We start from the raw sequence: 21,493 nt of genomic DNA, 5'->3' as shown, positions 1-21,493 counted from the left end.
TGCGTGTGCACACAAAGAGGAAGAGGAAGTGACTACAACACAAGGTCAGTCAACAGTGCTATGAAAAAAAAACATATCAAAACACGGTGAAAGATTTAAGAAGCTGCTTAGATGTACCCCAAGCATCACATTTAGTTACAACTTTCATGTAGCATGGTTACATGTCCTTATAAATTAAACAGAGGCAGGATCCCGGTAGGCACCACTTAATATGCACAACGTCATATTCCTCAGCACTGACGTATCATAGCCAGTCCACGTTTGCCCTGATAACCCAGAGCACCAGGCACAGAAGGCCATTACACACCGTGGAGGAACATTATATCCCTATGTAGCCATTACTCGCAAGCCGGTACAGAACGTCTGGTAAATGGTCTTAGAAATCCATTCCTTAGCATCTTTTTATGGCCCCTCACGATGAAGGCTTTAAAAGTAATGAAGCTCTGGAGACCGTCTTCTTATGCAAGATCAAAGTGGCTGCACCATAGAAAATGAGAGAAAGATGGGGGCTAGAGGAGGAGTGGAGTGAGAAAAGAAGACAAATGATGCTCTTCCAGGATCATGGAGGATTGATTATGATGGTCCCGCTCCGTTCCCTCCTTACATGCTTCGGCTCGCTCTTTTTTCTATCCATCTTTTCGCCTGCTATTGCTCGTTCTCTTAACCGGTCCTATTGGCCACGGCGGTTGCAAGTAAAACGAGAAACTTTTGATCTATGATCTCCTTCGCTAGTTTTCAAGAAAAAAGTGACAGTCTCTTGCCGGGGAGACATTTTACAGGAGCTCCAGAGATAAATACACATTGCTGACCGAACACGAGTGTTCTTGTACACACACACACACACACACACACACACACACACACACACACACACACACACAAAAGATCAATCATAGACGAAAAATGAAAGACACTTGTGCAGGAGCACCAAAAGCTGACATACATCTACAGGCAATCCCAAGCAGTTGTCTGTGGACCTCTGAAGGCCACAGCGTCTGCCCATCACTTGGCAGAGGTAAACGGTCCAACTCAAGCTGTAGATCTATTGATTTTCTCCACGCTCTGAGTGACAGAGTCACACACACACACACACACACACACACACACACACACACACACACACACACACACACACACTAACTCTCTCAATCATCCCCTCTCTCCTGAACTGTCTCTCAGTCACTCTCTCTCACACACACAGACTGCAGAGAATACCTGGAGGAGAGGACCTTCATTCACATGCTATGCCAACAAATGACATTTTATACAAATGGCAGCAGTGACAGTTTTGGCACTTGCTGGATAATACCCATCTGGCAAAGATTTATGGATATGAACAGATTCATACCATGGAGGTCAGTAGTGTCTACATGAATACACTGCTCCTTCACAGCAAATAGGGCTTCACAAATTGGCCTAATTAAGTCTTTAGAGATGTCATGACATGCCATTTATTCTAACATGCAGATGTGTGCACTCAGGCACAAAATATGGACACAGTAAGTTAAAATTGACACACAGGCTGAGATCACGCATACTGTATGCAACAACACACACACACACACACACGGAAGTCCACTTACAGTTCTGCTGCACAAAATCCTTGTAGCAGCAAGCGAGTTAGCCAGCAAGACAGTGAGAGGAGAGAAATGAGGAGAGGCGGACAGAAAGAGAGAGAGAGAGACTGAAATACAGGAAAGAGAGACTGTCTTCTTTCTTCCTCTCAATGAGCTCCAGGTCGTTCTCCCTTCATGTCTTCCTCCAGTCCTCAGTTAGAGTAACTCCATGTATGCAATATAAACGGGTTTCAGAGAGCAGCAGTCGCACTGGCTCGTACATACATGTACATTGTAAACACAAAAACATGTAGACACACACACACACACACACACACACACACACACCGCAGCCTCCGCTGTGACTGAAAACTGGCTAGAGTGAGCTACTGGCACTACCGCTGTTGCTGCTGTGGCTGGCTTGACAGTAAGTGAGACCAGCGAGGGGGAGAGAGAGAGAGCGAGAGCAAGAGAGAGAGAGAGAGAGAGAGAGAGAGAGAAAGAGAGAGAGAGAGAGAGAGAGAGAGAGAGAGAGAGAGAGAGAGAGAGAGAGAGAGAGCAAGAGCAAGAGCAAGAGAGAGAGAGAGAGAGAGAGAGAGAGAGAGAGAGAGAGAGAGAGATAAGAGGGGAGGGAGTCAACAAATGCAAGCAGTCGAGGTGGAGAAGGGGAAGAGAGAGGGAGGAGGAGGGTGGAACAACACAGAAGAGGAAAAGACAGAGGGGAAGGAAGGCAAACAATTAATGGGTAAAGAACCAAGATACCAACACAGAAAGGGGAGAGAGATATAAAAGAATACAGAGAAAGAGAGAGAGAGAGACAGCGAGAGGGGGAGGGAGGGAGCGAGGGGTGGGGGGGAGACGGAGCGAAACAGAGACAGACTTGTGTGTCACACTTCGGTTGCAGCCTGTGACTCAGATGGCCAACAGGAAAAGAAACACTTGTTATGGCTCCTTGAGTTAACATGAAATCCAACCACACGGTGCAAGGTATATGTCTGTAGGAGTGTGTTAGCATACCGATAAACACTTCAAAACACATACTGACATGCTTGAGGATCACAGGAGAGCCTTGTTGAGATGCTCTTTGCACATTTTAACGAACTCAAATATTTACCGACACATGCAGCTACCTCAGAGGGACGCAGGGAAAGGAGCGCATCGATCTACTTTGAGACTTGAGGACAACAACGAACAAACCCACAGGGCGACATCAGTGACACTGAGCTTAGGTTTTAACTATCTGGGCTCAAACCTTGGATTAAGAGGGGTTTAATTTACCCATGTTGACACAGAGGGGATGAGTAATTCTGGCAGAACAAAGGGCACACTCCACACCAGCCCCTTATCACCCCAAGCAGGTAGACAAGCAAACACAATGAGACACGCTGCACACAAACAAGTGAGCACACATGGACACGCACACCCACCCAGACATCTACCGTACAAACTGTAATGTACAAACACACGGCATGAGCACTGGAGGTCATGGTGATGAGTTGTCAGCCTGATTTCTTAATATGGGGATGGGGGTGGGGGGTGGAATTAGAGAGCGTGGGTGGAAACACTGGATATAAAGAGTTCTCGCTTGCATTCATTACCATGAGGATTGATGACCTGGGTGCCAAGTGGAAACCAGAATCAGACTAATATCTGCCAAATATTACCTAAGATGCTTCGTAGTGTGCTAACAATCTGCTTTTTCTGAGTCCGCACCAGTATCTATGTGCACCTGTTGTGTTGCCGAATCCATCCATCGGTGATGTGTTTTGCTGCTTTATTTTGTGTGCCCTCCCACTCTTAACAAACGACTACAATACAATAGCTTGAATCTTACAGGTACAGAAATGTAGGGAAAATCCTAGATCAAAGCTCATTCGAAATACGAATCAAGCACACTGAAACTGGCATTTGTTATTATACGTTTTAATGCCTCACTTTGAAGTTGAAAATGTTTGACATATTTTAGGGCATGCAAAGTGTGAGTTCCTGGAAAGCAAAGTGAGACTGGCAGGGATTGGTCCGATATTTAGAGAGAGGAGCACAAGCTACCTACCACAGGAAAATGTGCAAAGGGAAAAAGCTTAAGTACTTCTTAATTCCTGCTTTTTAGCTTTTTCTATTTTTTTTTTTTTACCAGCACTCACAGCTGGTTGAACACTATTACCACTGCACAGGCGCACACACATTATTCATGGACCTCGTGTGAATCTGAAGGCGGTGGATGTGTTAGCCCATGGAAAGATCATTGAACAAATGACGGTGGCAGCTGACGTTTTCATGCAGACAGCGACACATGGGATCTTAGACGAACAGTCACCTCCAAACTCAGACAAGCATGGACAGAAACAGGCGGCTGTGTTTTCCCCGGGTGGGTTCTCATTTTTAGCTGCCTACCCTCGACACTGTCCTCGCATTCTTCCCTGACTTATTCTTTTCATGGCTCTCTACCTTGACCTCATTCCCCTGCTTCTGATCTGTTAAAAAGAAAAAAAAGGAAGTTCTGCAGACAGACAGAGATGCAGCCAGACCTGAGCTCACCCCCTTTTGCCCTTCCCCATCTATTTCTTCATTGCATCCCCAACAGCTTACATGAAAGGGACAACCAAACAACGCTGACATTGTCTCTCACTTGTACAAAGACAATGAATACAGAAGACAAAGAATTTTACCGTTTCAACGTAAATATAAGACAGTACATTCTTCTGGAAATTACATTTGAAGAAGTGCAGGTGGTGTTATGTAAGAGTCTTGCATTATGAGTTGTTTTTAGCCGTATTGTTGCTACGCTAGCATGTTTTCTCAAGTCTATTTATGGTGAGGCTTAGCAGAGTTACTCTGCCCAGAGTTTACAGGAAGGCGCCCCCCCCCCCCCGTTTTGAATGGAAGTCTTTCACAATTCGCTATAAGAGAAAGAGGTTTCAAGAATGAGAATTCTCTTCATGTTGGACCGACCCCATCTTTATTTTCACGACTGGCCTAGTCTGAAAGTGTTTTATATCTTCAAAAATTCTACTCCAAAACATGCACTGAAACAATGAGTGTTGTCTTATGCTCCAATATGGACAGCTCTGCATCTGAGAGATCTGTTGGATATAATCAGCTCCTAAGGGATTGTTTTAATATAGTCTGACCTGTCTGGGAAATGGTAGCAGGCTCCAGATGCTGTGTACTTCTTGTTTTGTTACTCATGCTGATCCTAAGGCAGTGTGTGTGTGTACTCCAAGCAATGTGAGGCAGGCTTATCTGAGCGTAATAACACTGATTTGTACTTAGATACAAAATACTTTGATGTGTTCCAGTGTTTTTGTTGCCTTTGCATGCCTTATTAATCGCTTGTACTATTTTTGCCTGCTTTTTTGAAATGCATCAAAGGCACCTACTGTAAAACAAAAGGTGTGACTCTGGCAAACATGAAACCGAAACGGGGAGAGATGAATGCCCTCTGGGTCTAGTTTTGATAAAAATGAAAGCTAAACTTCTAATCTTTTTCAACTCCAGTAAGATTATTGAGTGTAAAATCTTGGAAGTGAGCTCTTAATTGGCATAGCTTTCCATGACTTAACTTCTGTGCTCACATAATTCAGTGATAATTCTTATCTCACTGTGGAGTCAGACAAGTGTAAAATACCGTGAGAACACATGAAGGCTTTAAGAAAAAAAATCCATATCCAAACCGAATTAAAGACGTGAAGCAACAACAAGGGATACATTACTGTGCATTATGATTACAAACTAAATCAATATTTTAATATCTGAGCGAAGCTGAAATTGTTCCTACAATGGTGCAGTTTTGTCAATACTTAATGCATTTGCTAGTTTAATTAGCCAGCTGTTTGAGGAATACAGCTCGCTGCGCTGAAATATGAGCCTCAGTGACAACAAACTCAATCATTATCCGAGCCTATTATGCCATCTTTCATAGCACTGCACAGAATACAAAGTCTCCATATTTTGGGGGGGCTGGAGATTTTCCATTGAACGAATTTGCCCGACTCTCTTGCGTGCTATTTTTACCATCGCGTCCCCGCAGTATGCCAGAGCAGGATTTTTTTTTCTGGGCCTGTGAAATTAGCTTTTCAATCAGATAATGTCACATTTCATGTATGCCTCTGCAGACAATTCAGCAAAATGACATGTAATCCAAACACAGAGGGAGCTAAAAGAAAGTATAGATGCAGCTTTCTGTCAGCGCTGTGAGTGGCTGTCATTGGTAGATGAATATGTTTAATTGCACTGAAAATACTCTCCTGCTGATATCTAAAAAGACAAACATTCTGTGCCAACACTATAGTAACCAAAAATATATTCTTGCACCTGACTGAAACATTTGACAAACACACAAAATAGGATGGACTTTTTTGGCCACAAAGGTAAATACTCACTGAGAGGTGACTGCTGAGAGAGCTGGGAAACTCCTTTTACAATCGCTTTTCCTGCAGTTACAGTAAGTATAGAGAAATCTATAAAGCCAAGTATGATAAATGCTGCAGAGCGGCGGACAAGTTAATATCCCTTTTCCTCTCAAAAACACTTTAAGGTTTTCAAATATCTGCGTCTCTCTGTCACAGACAGGCAAGAGAAAACAGCGTTCATACCTGCTCTCACATACATTCTTTCAGCTTGTCAATGCTTGCCCCTAAAAAGAAGCCCTTCCTACCGCTCTGTTAGTTTTTCACATCTCCCTCCCTCCATCCCTGCTCTTGCTTACTTAATCATGTTCTGGCTGCATACTTTTGGTGCTGGGCCAACACTCAGGCAGCTCAGGTTTTCTCCAGGCAGCCTCCAAGTACTACACCAGGCGCACAGAACGATAAGGATGTGCTCCAGTAACACTAGATCAGATTCCCGGGTCCATGTCTATATCTCACAGACAAAGCTGCTGGAAGGGTGAAAGAGAAACTCACGCTGTGGCACATGCAGCCTGCCCTTGGTAAACTGGAAGCACACTACCAATGCCTTCACCCTCACTCGCTCACTTCTTTGGTCCATAAAATTTAATGGCTAACTCCACTGCAGACTAGGTGATAAAAATCAAGGCTCCCTCACTTGCAGTCTGTAAACATGACTTGGTAGCAGGTCCAAAGACTGTACAGCCCCATTCAAATCCCCTCTACCGACTTCACTACCATATTTAGATTACAGCACGGCAAACTTGAAGTAGTTTTGATAGAGTTTCACTTTAACAGATGCTTTTCCCTTTCTGTCAGCAAATAAGACTGATCCACATAATCATACATTGACTTCATAGGTTGAAAATCTAATCTAACAGCAGGTTGCAAAGCAAAAGTAAACATGTTCTTTCATGCCGGACACATGCGGAACATATATAATTTTAGACAGGAATAGGATACAGAGTGCATACCAAATATCCTTTTAAGCCTCTACTGAGGTTTTCAAATGAAGCTTCAGATGTCTGTCATCACATTTTTTTGTCATCGTCCCAAAAATATAAAAAAATCTTCAAACAAAATCCTTAATTTGAATAAGTGTGATTCATGGGATTAAATGGAGTGCCAAGTGCCAAGTGAATGCAATTATAAGTAATAAGTAATATGATCTCTTTTTTTGGAACAGCTTAGGTACTTCACTATTATACCACTTTTACACCGAAATTAGCATGTTTATGCAGGTTGTATTGAATGTAGGTAAAGCAGCCAAAAATAGGTGCTTGACTCTTCCCACTGCCATGATACCGGTATGCCTCAATGTTTTTCTGTCTAGTGGGTCACTTTTGTCATCATGGACATGCCAGAAAAACATGGAATAGTAGATCACACATCTCATGAGACTACATCCAGAAGACGTTCAATTTTGTTTTAAATAGTTGAGATTTTAAATCTGTTGAGAGTTGCGCTGTATTGACCAGGTGGCTGACAAGGCTTCGTTTGTGCCATTGAAGCCACTAAAGGTGGTCACTTTTTTTATGATGTTTTTGTTTCAGTCTCTCTTTCAAACTCAGCACCGACTGAATGATGTCCGAGCTGCTTTAACAGAGACGGATGGAAAAGTATCAACAAGCCAGAGGCTTTAACTTCAACACACACCATAGCATAGTGTCCGACAAGGGGCAAATGAATGTGTTCACCTGGGTGTAACTTTGTATGCTGTTAGACTGCAGCAAAACGAATGTTGAAACTGAATGTAAAAGTTAGGAATGAAACATAATTGGATAAATAAAAAAAAAATAAAAAAAATATATATATATATATATATATATATATATATATATATATATATATATATATATATATATATATATATATATATATATATATATATATATATATTATATATATATATATATATATATATATATATATATATATATATATATATATATATATATATATATATATATATATATATATATATATATATATATATATATATATATATATATATATATATATATATATATATATATATACTGACAGTTTCATATCAATGCTAAGTGTGTGTGTGTGTGTGTTGATACACAAGTATACACCAAAGAAATAATGGCAGGGGTAGGGAATGTAAGCAGCAACAACAAGATGTGATGATAATGTGATTGTTCTCTTCACATTGACATCCGGGAAACACTGTCCGTCAATTTTGTTTGCATGTGAGCACCGAGCATCTCGGAGTAATTATCCTTCATAATCAGCTACTTAGTGCGAGCTGCTATCAGCTCAACCTGATGGAGACTGTGGTTAGCAAACTTCCCCTTCTCTGACTCTGTGGTTCAAGTCGAGCCCACAAATGCAGCGATGGAGAGAAGTTGCATGCAGAGCCGTGAAAGGATGCTCTTTATCTTTTTAACACCCACATAGTATGCTGCTAACTTAACATCCTGTTGTTCACATCAACTGTGCTATCTTGGTCATAGCATTGATATGAAGCTGTCAGTGTCCGGCAGCAGGAAAGCATTTTCTTAGACAAACAATAGCTGATGAAGCGCATGATTGTGTGCACAGCAGAGTTACATCATAGGGTTCAGTGTAGTAATACCCATGGATAGATAACAGGCAATGTGCAGGTTGCAATTCCCTGTCCTTATGTAACAGCAAGAAGCTGCTAGGTTGCCCCCAGGCCTGTAAGGCTACAGGCTATGGTTGAGTTTCTCTCTCTCTCTCTCTCTCTCTCTCTCTCTCTCTCTCTCTCTCTCTCTCACACACGCACAGTAATAGCACTATAATATGCTAGCTCATGCCTGAAGTGGTTGATAGCTCTCTTCTTCAGAGAGCAGGGCTATAGGGGCTGTGAAAGTAAACAGCTCGGATCAAACCAACTCTCAGCTCCCTTTGAAGAGTGCAAGACAATTACGGAGATCAGTGGTGCAGCCCAGAGGTGGTTAACATCCTAGACAGGCAGACAGACAGGGATTGATGCCCCGTAATAATCTAGAGAGCCAGCTCCTCAATGACTTCACTGTACAGTCAATTCGAGGCATGCTGAATCCTTGCTGAACATGTATGTTGGAACACAAAGAGCTCTGCCCTCAGGATACATGCAGGGCAACTAGTGGGGCTGGGAGCTTTGATCCCTTAGTGTGCAAGACTCAAACACAACCATGTGGATTTTGCAGCCATACATTGCGAGTTGGAGCGGATAGAAGTCAAAGCTCTGTGTGGGTGGACAGATCTTCCTTCAATATTTCTCCAGCAGCAGGTAGAGCTTTAGTACTACTCACTATCCTTACTATAGATGAATACCATCAGGCATAAACTTTTATGAGAAAATAAATCCCTGCACTTATGTGTAACTATGGTCCGTTTTCTCACTGTGTGTTGCGTTTAAACATGTGTAATGTTTTACTTTGAAGTGTCTTTGACATCATTTGCTCTGTGAAAAAAATATATAAATGAACAAAACACTACACAGTATCAGGGACGTCAGTGAGTGTTTGTGGTTCATTTATGGTGCAAGTGGTGGCTGCAAACTGTAGCTTAAAAGCTCTGGCAGCACACTCGCTCCTGCTGTGTGGGTGTTTCAGAAGAATCTCTCCTGCCCCTTCCTCTCCCTTTGGATAACGTAAAGCTAAGTCCGTACAGAATCTGCAATTTCAGACGGCTAGCATCACCTTGACTTAGTAAACAACAAGATACAGGAGAGAGTGGGAAAAACGCAACAGCCGCAAGCTATTTTTGTTCCTCAGCGCACCACAGACATATTAGTTGCCTAAATGACATATTTGCCAGTTGATGTGGAACAACACCAACAACAGAGCCTTTTGAACTAAATATATACTGCTTATGTGAAAGTAGAATTTGTCCTTGGTGGCTATGAGATAGCAGATGAATAGATTCAGACACTGTGCATTTTTTTTTGTGTGTGTACCTTCATGAATAGTGCATACAAAAATAAGATAAGATCAAAACAAATATATTTGTATTTCCTGGGGAGTGGAAAAAATGGCTCTTTGAGAGTTTTAAAAGCTTCCCACCCTTTTTGGGTATGTAAAGGGGGAACAATGTTGGCTGATTTCTGATTATCATATAATTCCATCTGCGCTAAAGAGAAGGCAACAACAAAGCAGCGACAAGCCGCTGCCCCACACTCATTTATTTTTCAGTCCTCCTGAGTGAGGAGAGGAGGGTAAAAGCATAGTCATTATCTTCATCAACAAACGTGGAAGGAAGACTGCTGTGCAAGTGGTGATGTACTTAAATGTTGGCACGCTGCGATGATCAGCCAGATATGGAAAGTTATGAATTACTGTCATAAAATGCTCTATTACATCCATCTTAATCTACCTACTGTAGGGTTTTAATTGCACTCACCCAGAACAACTACACTGTGGATTGACACCTACACACTCGATTATGAATGCTGCTTGCCCACAGGCTTACACATGTGCAGACACACCAAAAAAACACTCACACACTGTGCAAGACCCTGGCCTGGCTGGCAAGCTCATCAGTGGCTCAGTTAGCCATGGAAAATAGCTGTCTTCACACAGACACACGCACACACACACACACACACACACACACACACACACACACACACACACACACACACACACACACACACACACACACACACACACACACACACACACACACACACACACACACACACAGCCAACAAGCATCAGCACTTTCCACCAGTGCCTCTCAAAGGAAACCATTACACTGCAGAAACCCGCGGGAAGCCAGGCAGAAAGGGGATTTTCTCGAGCACTTTTTTTTCTCTCTTCCTCTCCCTCTCAAAAAAAAGAAAAAGAAAAAGAAAAACTAACTTACACTAAGCTACTTTTGCCGGAGAAAAAAAGATTACAGTCAGCCGAGCGTCTAATTCACCCGTGACCCAGTAATTCATTTGGCTGATAATCTGCTATTGCAGGTGACACTAACAATCACTGATATGATGGGTGGAGAAGCGAGGCAGGGTTAGGAGAAGTATGGGTTGGGCTGATTGGTAGAGGAGATATTTGATTAAATTCTCAAATGAATAATGCATTATGAAATTGATCCAGACAAATCCCACCTTGAGGAGATTGGAGTAGGATTATACAGGCGACGGGGTTTTGGGAAGGGTTATGACAAAGAGGTAGTTTCCTGGAAAGGTGCACTTAGAGCATCAAGTGGTTACCTGGTGCTTGATAAGGCAATTTGAAGTGCTTCATTTATATGCATGTCAGCTATGTGCCAAAAGGAAATACTGTAACATACATGCACAGTAATAGATTATGTGAGAGTTAGCCTGAATAGTATTGTAAAAGTCCATAATCCATATGAATGTAGTGATGCACCTGTCTTATTCTTTAAAGGAATAGTTTAACATTTTAGTAAATATGCTTTTTTTTGCTTTGTGGGTTTCATGAGAGGATTGATACCACTAACATGTTTGTGGAGCCGATATAGCCCGAGCCAGCAGCCAGTTAACTTAGTTTAGCTTAAATTAGACAGCAATGTGATTTTGACACCTTAAATAAATATTTGCAATAAGTGTAATGTATTTCAAGAACAACAGAGAGGGGGAGGGGAGAGGAAGAGAAGGAACTCCCAGGGAGTTGTCCTGATTTTCACCATACAGACATCGTTGTTTGCTAACATTAGTTTACCGACAGTACAGTACAGTAAACTGGCTGTTTAGGGCAGATAAACACTGCATGAGTAATGCAAATGAAAACAAATGTTTCTGCCATCGAACTCGCTCCACTGTTGATGTATACACCATTAAACAACCACCAGTGCTAATCTGATGTGATTCAGGCACAAATGCTCACAGATGAGGTGCTGTTTTAAAGGTTTATTCGCATTGTGTTCGCCAGATTCCCTTGAGTAAACTGTGGATTTATCTGGGTTTGAACATTGTTGGGAACAAATGGGATGATGTGATTATACAAACCACCAAATTATAACAAAGGTCGAGTCGTTTTTATCTAATGTAATCAGAATTCCTACATATTATATCTTTTAACAAATCTAAAACTAAATCCAACTGAAAATGAACTGCAGTATGTACCACTGTATCAACAATGTTGGAAGCTTCTTTATTTAGTGACCCGTTACTGAAATGGTAAAGTGAATTTCAGTCTCCCTGATGCACATTTAAAGAGTGTATACCGTTATCTTATTGTTAAGGTAAAAACATAAAGACTTTGTCTCTACTGTGCTGCTGTTAGAAGTTGGCTGCCATGTTACCGTGCTGTTGTTTTTACACTTTTATTTGCGTTCTAGTTAAAACAAACAAGTTAGAATGAGTTAATTAATGAGCTTCAAGCGGATTTTGCTACCTTGGATGGAGCCAGGCTGGTGGTTTTCCCTAGTTTCCGGTATTTATGCCAGGCTGAGCAAAGCAGTGGCTGTTTCCAGCTTCATATTGAGCAGAGAAATGTGAGAGTGGTATTGATCTTCTCATCAAAACTCTTGGCAAGCCAGTGACTAAGTGTATTTCCTAAAATGTAGAGGGAGTCCTTTAATTCTTTTCTTATTTGTTTTGTCCATTTTTCTGCGTCCTTCTTTATTTACTCATCTGTACATATGAATATTGACAGCACTTTTGTTTTATTGTGCATTCATGAGCACAACTGTACATTCACACTGATTAGTTTGGTCCTTCCCTTTATTTTCTGTACCCTTATGCAAGTTGCTTTTGTTGCGTGTTTACATGTGTTAGAGTGCGGTTACAATTTTTTCAAAATGTTACTAAATCACCTGTAAATGCAGTGTCTTTACAAGAGTTACAAGTTGTACCAATAAAATAAATATTAATAAAAACACACTCAATTCATTGGCGCTAAACTCACGTCTCCAGTGAGGCATTGTGATAAAAACTCGTATTTAAATAGACTGTTTACTGGTGCACTCCACTTGGGTTAACATGTGGCTTTACCCTGGATAGAAAGGGCGTCTCCTCATGGCACCAGCACCAGACATCTGCTCAGCAGTTTTATAAGTAATTAGTTTCTCTTCTTAGATTTAGTTGGTTGCTTTTAATGAGTGTGCACTATTCCAACAACTATTTTCACAAATGACTGCACGCACCCTCAACAAAACCTAGAGTGCACTTAATTTCCAACTATTGTAAATATTCATTGGCACAATGAGTCACTTTATTGAAGCGCATGACAACGCAGTGGGGGGAAACAATGTGGGAAAACAAAGTAATTATCTGGTGCCTTCCTAAATACAGTAAACAGGAGCTTGAAGTATTGTCAGCCACTGGAAATGATATCATTACAGTGAGAAAGCACTTCAGAGGAGAGATCCTGAGATATTTTCGAACACATCACTTCAGCGTGACATGTTACGCTCCTAATAGCCTGTCCACAGGGCTTTTCAGATGCCATGAGAGACATATGTAGTGTTAACCTGACATGGCAGAGCGAGTGCTCAGTTGTCAATAAAAATGCTTTAGAGAGTTTAAACCTTCTATTCTCCAGGGTCGGAGACCATTTATTCCCCCTCAATTGTCATCCGTCTGGCTCCAACACTTTTACAAGTGTGCTAAAGTTAACAGGATTTTCTTTTTAATAAGAAAAGGCAGGCAGAGATGTTCTTTCAGGGCTTTGAGGGCAATCTCACCACATCTGTTTGGAACTTCACAGCGAAGAAGCACTTTAATTCATTACTATGTCAAACACGCTTATGAAAGGCAAATCCCATTCAGGTTTTGGAGCCATGCCATAAAGCATATATTCTGAATCCATAATATTAAAAGCTGCCATGGTGTCTTAATGATGAGCTTGATTTGCAGGCTGTGTTCACAAACAAGACAGGCGTTACCCCTCTAATATCTGCCACTTATCCATACATTTTCCCTGCGACAGGCCTCAGTGCCCTCCAGCTGCTTTAATGTAGCTCAAGCACTTAGAGCAAAAGTCTCTTCCAGAGGTGTTTTATTTCTGCTACACCAATTATCATACAAGGCAAAACAGGTTCCTCTCTCCTTTCTCGCCTTATGTTTTATCATCTCACTTTTGCATATAATGGGGCTGAAACACGTAGGCCATTGGCAACACTCATAGGCACAGTGTTAAAAACAAAATCAGTGGCTCAGTAATGCAGAGAATAATTAGTGAGGCTGTCAAAGCACACAAAATTTAACTCCGTAAAATGAGCTGGAATCAAGAAGAATTTTTAAAAGAGGATTTCTAAAGACACACTGTATTGCCCGACAGCTGCAGGGAAAATAAAAGAGAGGCAATTCCCAGATTTGAAGAGGCAACTAAAGGTTCACAGAAGTTCACACAAGTGTAATTGTGCAATCAATCAAATGCCTTCTTTGTTGCCTGGGTAGAGGAGGAAAATTAAATGCTCATAAATGAGGATAATTCATGACCAGTTGGAATGTGTAGAATGCGAGAGTGGCAAAAATGGAACTTCTATGTACAGTATATCATATCATAATCACTGAGACTGCAGCTCTTCTCCCTGGTGAAAGTGAAAGTTTTACTACGCGTCACAGCTGCATGCTGAAAGCCAAGAATTTCATTCTTCCCCTCTCACACACGCCCACAAGTGATGCCCTTAGCCGCCCCTCAAGTTCCCTCTGTTATGACTTGCTCACATCCATGTGGCTCGCTTGGCATTGTCGTGATTGACAAATGTCAAACCTGTCACCATCCACAGAGCCCTCTGGTGTGATTGGCAGAAGTCACACCTCTGCTAACTTTTCAGAAATGAATTCACGAGCGTTTGACTGACTGAAAGGTCAGACAATTCAACTCACCTGCTGATGAAAGTCAAGGTAGAATTTGTTAATTTGCACACATTAATATCTTTAAGGTGGATCTCTGAGTCACCCATTTTGAGGATTATTGAATAGCCTCTTAATGTTTCCGTCGGGCATGCCATATTCTGTTTTCCTATACAGTGTGAGGCCTTGTCCACATATACATATCCTTTTTTCGGAAATTAGTTACCAAGAAAAGGAGATCTTGTTTTCAAGTTTTAGCAACATTTCAAAAATCATCTCTTTCCAATCAACACACCTGTCAGTCACTTAGCTACAGAACATACTTTGAAAGAGGCAGGGAAACATGAGTGCTCTTCACAGAACCTATTTAGTCGAGAAAATGTTGTCAGTATCCTTTTTTGTCTCTCTTTCCATTCTTGAACCATCAGTATCTGTTTATAAATATAATCTCCAATCTCACCGTACAAACACAAACACTGTGCACCATACAACAATACCATACCATATACTCTTTGAGTTTGCATTATTTTATGATGCCACATACACTGATAAACGCGTGTGTCTGTGTCACTGTTTCCAAAAATCTATGTTTCTGTCCGTTCAGGCTTAAAAACTGACAATACAGTTTCTGAATGTCTTAACCCAGGAAGTTTTCCAAAGGCTCAATTTTCAGTGCACAGGAAAGGCCAAAACATAAAAAAAAATCTTGTTTTAATAAGTACGTGTGAGCAGGACGTAGGAAAAAGCAGCTGGTTTAATCCTGAAACCCAGCAGACTAAATCTGCTGGAAAGGTTAAAGAGCAGCGCTTATCCACCCTCATTTTATCGCTGTGGTGCTCCTGGGCAAGACCCTTAACCCCAGCTGTACCAGTGGAGCTTCTCAGTGGCCAGCAGCTCAGGCTATCAGACTTATGAAGGCTTCTGTGGCCAAAGAGTCGGCCATTTATCACAGGTTTGGTGATTCGATTCCCTTCACAGTCACAGGTGTGGAAGTGCCTCACTCAAAGAAAGCACCATGTTCACACCCTGAACGCACAATGATAAAAAGGTGCTACTCATGTTAAAGGTTACATTAAAGCAATAACTGAACTCAAGCTATGTATAAAAAAATCAAATATTGGTGCTTTTTATATATTCTTTATATGTATTTACACATACCTGTGTACATAACATTTCTGCATATTCTTTGCCTTTGTTGACTTTTTTCTCATCTGTTATGTCGACTCCTGTGTAAGCACACTAAGATCAAGCTAAAAGTAGTATAGTCCAATTCTGTGAATGTACTGTATACTCACTTGGTCAATAAAGCTGATTCTGACAAATTTCCCAAGCAATAATGAAAACATTGCTGAGAGATTATAAAGACAATTATCATAAAGGAGGCTCTGAATATAGCTGCGTTTTGCAGAAACAAAAAATAGAAAGATATATTTTAATAAAGATTGGAACACTGTTATATATTCATAGCCTCTGTGTTTTTCTGTGTTGACATAACTTTAATTGGGCATGAAAAGTATGCATCCATTACAGCAGCAGATCCAATACCAACAGTACCATTAAATCATTTCACATTTTCTGCTTGGCAAGACTCCCAGGGAGCGAGAAAAAGCAAGAGGTCACTAGTTTGACTAATTTTAGTATTGCCGACTTGAACAGCACTACTTTTCAGCACTTGTGACATTGGCTGACATTGGCACAATGACGGTGAGGGAAGCAAAGTGGCCATCAGACAGGAGACAGTCCTTATCTGAGGACTGTTACTCTCGTAGGTTATCACTGCTCAGCTGTCCACCCAATCACTACCAAGACCTTTCTTGTATATCTCTGAGATTGGTTCTTGTAAAAGTGTGTTTCTGTGTGTTTGTGTGTGCATGCAAGTGCGTGTGCGTGTGTGTCCTCTAGCCCTCTCTCACTGTCTGCTTCTATTTTCTCCCCCCCCCCCCTTTCTGGCAGTTAACTTGTGCACTTACAGAAAATTCCCACCACATTGACACTCATCCAGCTAAAAGCAAGTGGCTGCGCCAAAAATATGTCAAGACACCGCCTTTTACACATCATGATTATTGACAGGGCAGGATTAACTGAGGCTGGGATTCTCCATACTTCAGCAGTTCATAATTGGAGCGACAATTCACCATGGAACAGTGGCTGCTCAATCTGCCTCCTGAGATGTGGCTAATATCTGCATACAGTTCTTAAATTAGGTAGAATAAGCATAATAAGGGAGTTTGCAACGGTCAATGCAAAGTTGTAAATGGTATTGTTGTCACTGTTGTAATTATTTTCTAACAAGCGAGAAAAGTAATTTTGCTTGTGAATTTCTGAGTAACACCTAGGGTCGTGCAGTGTCTGGCACATCAGGATGTCCACACTGAATGACTGTTATGAATGAATATGTGATTTTGTGGTAGCGTGCCTCCTTATAGTTGCCTAAGGCAGGAGGTTGCTCATTAGCACATCACTGTAGCCACAGCTGTCGCTGCTGTCGCTCTGACCCAACAATCTCAACCAGGCAAGAAAACTGTCGACCGTCACCACCTACATACATCCCTGTGCTGCATTCAAAAGGATCTTCGTCTCTGCACCACATGTCCGTAACTTAGTTGTGTTCAGCCTCAGAAGCTTGAAACAGTTGACCATCTATACTGGGAAGCTAAGCTAAGAAAACACAAATAATGAGGGAACGATTGAGAGGAACACAGCCTGCAGAAAAGAAACACTGGTGCCACAAATGTAACCAAGCATCCTCGGTTTGCCTAACTGAGCAGATTTAATCAGAAAATATTAATAATAAATAACAAACTTTTCATTTTCTCTCCCGAGTTTTCCAGACGGAATTTCTGAGGGGACACACTGCTTTTCAGTACGATGGTACAGGGTTCAGTTGTCGATGATTTTTAGTCACTGACGATGGTGGCCTGAGCCTAGCCCAAACCATTGGCTTATATCATTGTGTCTCTTCCTTATGATACACCGGGTGATTGTGAATGTGTATTCAAATAAGTACAGCGCTGTTATAATGTCCTCTTTGGTTTCTTGCTGCACAATATTTGTTTACGGATAATAAAATGCTTCCAGGATTCAAACAACTGGAGTAAGCTCATCCTGTTCATGATTTCGAACCCAAAGTCTTGATTGTTATTTCATAGGGAGGGAGACCAAATGAATTGTCTTTTTCCAAATCATATCTGATCTGATATAAAAAGTTCAAACATGGGACCCACAGCACAAAAAAAAATAAAATAAAAAAATCCAACAATTCCTCATTCCACCAAGCTTTGGGATTCCACTCATACAACATCTATCCAATTTTCTCAGCCTGTGTGTGTGTGTGTGTGTGTGTGTGTGTGTGTGTGTGTGTGTGTGTATCCTGCATATGTGTGTGTGTGTGTGTGTCAAGCAGGTCAGCAGTTTGAGATGGAACTTTGATCAGCTCTTTCTCTGTTGCCCCCTGAATCAAAGATATCTTGCTTTCTCCTTTTAGTGCAGATGTGTGAGTGTGTATGTGTGTGTTCATCAGGGTGCTTGTGGCAGCCAGAGAAGGAGATGGCCATTATAGCAACACAGTAAAAACCCCTGTGCTTGTGTTTTATTTGATTGAATACATTTTATGGCGGCTTTATGGGAATGACCGGACATGCGCCATTTTCCTGTTTTACTCAGATGAGGTCTTTTGTTTGTCACACTACCGTGCACATCGCAGGAACCAATCAAAATTCCCCACCATGGCCGGTAATAGCAATGCAAACTGAAAACTGCATTACACATTCATTCCAGATTGCAGAGAGCAAAGGCAGGACAAATGAGGCTGTGATTAGAGAGAGGAGCTCTTCCAGAGGCAGCTGTCCTATCCCTTTATACCACAAGAACACTCAGTAATAGGTTTGCACTGACAACAAACCACAGGTCTGTCATTAGTAGGGTGACTTCAAGCATCTTCAAAGGGGTAAGTGAACACAAACATAATGCACGCAACACACACACACACACACACAAAGAATAGTATTTGTCGCTTTCGTATGCCTCTAGTCGAGGCCTCTGTTTATCTCACCTCTCTGGGATGAGCCTCAAGTTAATGATTGGCCACTGAAACTTAATCCAAGAGCCCTAAATGGCTCGTCTGACCCCATCTTCCACTCCAACCAGCAATGCAGGTAAAAGCTGTTTTACACTTGAATGTCTAGCCTGTATTTGAAATGTAATCACAATCATTTTGTGCTCTCTACCGTGACTGCCTGATGCGGCTTTCAACAATGAGACAAGCTGCAGCAAATTAGTTATAGTTGAATCATCTTTGTTTAAGGCATTAAGCTCAAAGATTTGGCTGAGCCTTTGATAAAACTGCTTTAAATGAAGTGATCTCTGTGAAAGAACTTCTTTTCAGCCAGAGTGAATATTTCTTGATTCAGAGATCAGGATGCGAGCTGAAAAGGGAATTTATTGCCCCTGGGAGGCATTCAGAGTGCAGCTGCAGGTAAGACATCAGTGACAAAGTAAGGCTAGCCTGTCATCCTTTGACAACCAGGGCTTTGGGGGGGGGGGGGGGATCACTTACACCTGAGAGATATCTAACCCCGTTGCGCTCCTTCTCACACCTCCACTCCCTCACTTATCGTCCTCTCAGCCCAGTGTGTGTTCTCAAATATTCATGACCATGCAGCCAGTGTCATCTTAGAATATCTAAATGGGAAGCCCAAGGCAGAGGGAAATCATCCTACTATGAAATTCTCCGGTCCCCTACGAATGTTAAAGCAGTCATGTATAAAACTCACTCCATCAGTTCCCTCCCCCTCACTGTTACATTTTCTTCCCTTCTCATTTCCACTCTAAAACTCTTCTCAAGAACAGACAACGTGGGATCTCAAAAAATAAATAAATAAATAAATAAAAATTCCAATACATATTGAGTGGTTACCATGTGTGCTATCTGCTTTCCATTGCAGTGATCAACTCGTGGCACAACATCTGCGACAGGAGCTGAAAGTGATATGTAAAACTTTTGACAGCTGATTTGTAAAACACATACACACACACGCAAACACAGCAAATTGCCCCCATACACGCTCTCTCTGAAAAAAACCCAACATTAATTGAGTGAGCCTAGGCTGAGTGATTCCCGATCTGCCACTTAAGCGGCTGGGGGCTGACGCATTGTGCCAGCTCGTGTTCAGGGTCATGCCTGTGTCACTTAAAGACTCTCTAATGAGACCCAGACAAGCACGCTGTGCCCAGCCGAGCGGAGCCAAAAAATCTAAAAGCCAACCGCAGCATGAGAGCACTGGTGCTTGGGTAAAAAAAAAAGAGGAAATAAAGGTCTTCCAGTATTGTAAGGCCGCTACATGAGGTCCATCAAGAGAAAGGGAGATGGAATTTCTGAAATGGCTACAAAAACACAAGACAATTTTTTCTAACTCTTTGTTTGCAACCAACTGAACACCCCTCGCCTCACCCTTCCCTACAATGGCCACTAAAATGCAAAAAAAAAAGAAAAAAAAACATGATTGGCCATTTCTACACTCAGTGTTTGGCTTGTAAGTTCTGGGCTACTATAGAAACATATGACACACGATAGACTCTGTGGAAAAGGACCGTGGATTTCAGAAAAAGAAGTAGGCCCCTTGTGCAAAGATGGCACCTATTCAGCCCATTCAGAATGTCTTGCTTGGCACATATGACAACATAACAAAGTTTCCTGCTTCTAGCTGTACTTCCTGGTTACGCAGCCCACTGAATACGCACATTAGAGTTTGTCATGCTGGTACAGAAAAAACTTTCTGGGCTGCAAGGGATTTTCTTAATAGCTGCAATCCTACCAGCGGCCACTGGGCAAAACTGTAAACAAGGTTGAGCATCTCCATGTCTAAATAGTATATTAATGCAGAAGACCTGCTCACTTTGTAGTTATTGAAGGCTCTGTCTATGGTACCAAAAACAAATTATTCTTAGTATAAATGACTGTAAACATAATTGTCAACATAATCATTGTTATCCTCCATTTCTGGTGCTAAATCTTATGCACTGGACCTTTAAGTGCTTTAAGCCAAGCTTGAGTGAAATGCTGTGTTGTGTATCAGTTATATTCTTGACAGACTGACAGGAGCTACTGAGAACTATCACTCACATGTGGAAAGTGTGAGGGACAGCATGAAAGACATTTGAGATGCCAGACTCTAAAGCAGTTAATACATTTTCATATCCTGTGCCTGTATATTACACTGTATATTGTACGGAAGCAGCTACCTAGGAGAATAGTTTTAATCTAACTGTTTTTCACACTTGAATTTAGGTAGTAAATATTTTATCAGGCAATCAGTAAAATATCTTTGTATCCAGGCTGGCCTGTCCACTTGTATATTTTAGTAAAACCTCAGGTGGCAGCACAATGGCACAGCACAAGAAATACTCCCAGGAAGGAGGCAGACAATGAACAGAGAGTTTATACAGTGATGAGCTCACATTGGTGTTGTTCAACATGAATATTCAATACACACCTTAGAATAAACCATTGTGTTCCCATTTAAGTAAATTTCATCGGGATTACTGTATGTTCCACAGCTGAATTCAAAGAGGTAAATGATGATACAGCAAGAGACCCCAGTTAGATCCATTCCAGGAAAAAACAAGTAAATGGTGTGCTACAAAATAAAAGTCATATTAAAGTAAACTGATCGACATATTTTATGTTTCAGCATCTATTTTTTGCAAATAATTTGTCAATAATCACTTTATCCCTTAATTGTTTAAAGGATCAAGTACAACAGCAAACTATGAGAACATGCTCAGAATCTAGTTTTTGCAGATTTGGCAAC

General features: G+C 41.4%; 1 protein-coding gene across 9 annotated transcripts in view; it reads right to left on the bottom strand.

Annotated features, from left to right (window-relative positions):
- inpp4b (inositol polyphosphate-4-phosphatase type II B) overlaps positions 1 to 21,493 on the bottom strand; it is a 243,448-nt gene that overhangs the window by 99,872 nt on the left and 122,083 nt on the right. Inside the window, exon 1 of one of the 9 annotated variants that reach the window (XM_037102470.1) lies at positions 1,584 to 1,994. The exons of the other annotated variants lie outside the window; for them this stretch is intronic. The gene's annotated coding sequence lies outside the window, so the exon portion shown is untranslated. Of the gene's footprint in view, positions 1 to 1,583; positions 1,995 to 21,493 lie in introns of those variants that run through there. 9 annotated transcript variants of the gene reach the window in all.

This window comes from Acanthopagrus latus, chromosome 1, assembly GCF_904848185.1.
Source record: "Acanthopagrus latus isolate v.2019 chromosome 1, fAcaLat1.1, whole genome shotgun sequence".
NCBI classification, from domain to species: domain Eukaryota; kingdom Metazoa; phylum Chordata; class Actinopteri; order Spariformes; family Sparidae; genus Acanthopagrus; species Acanthopagrus latus.
This window is presented reverse-complemented; position numbering and strand designations above follow the sequence as displayed.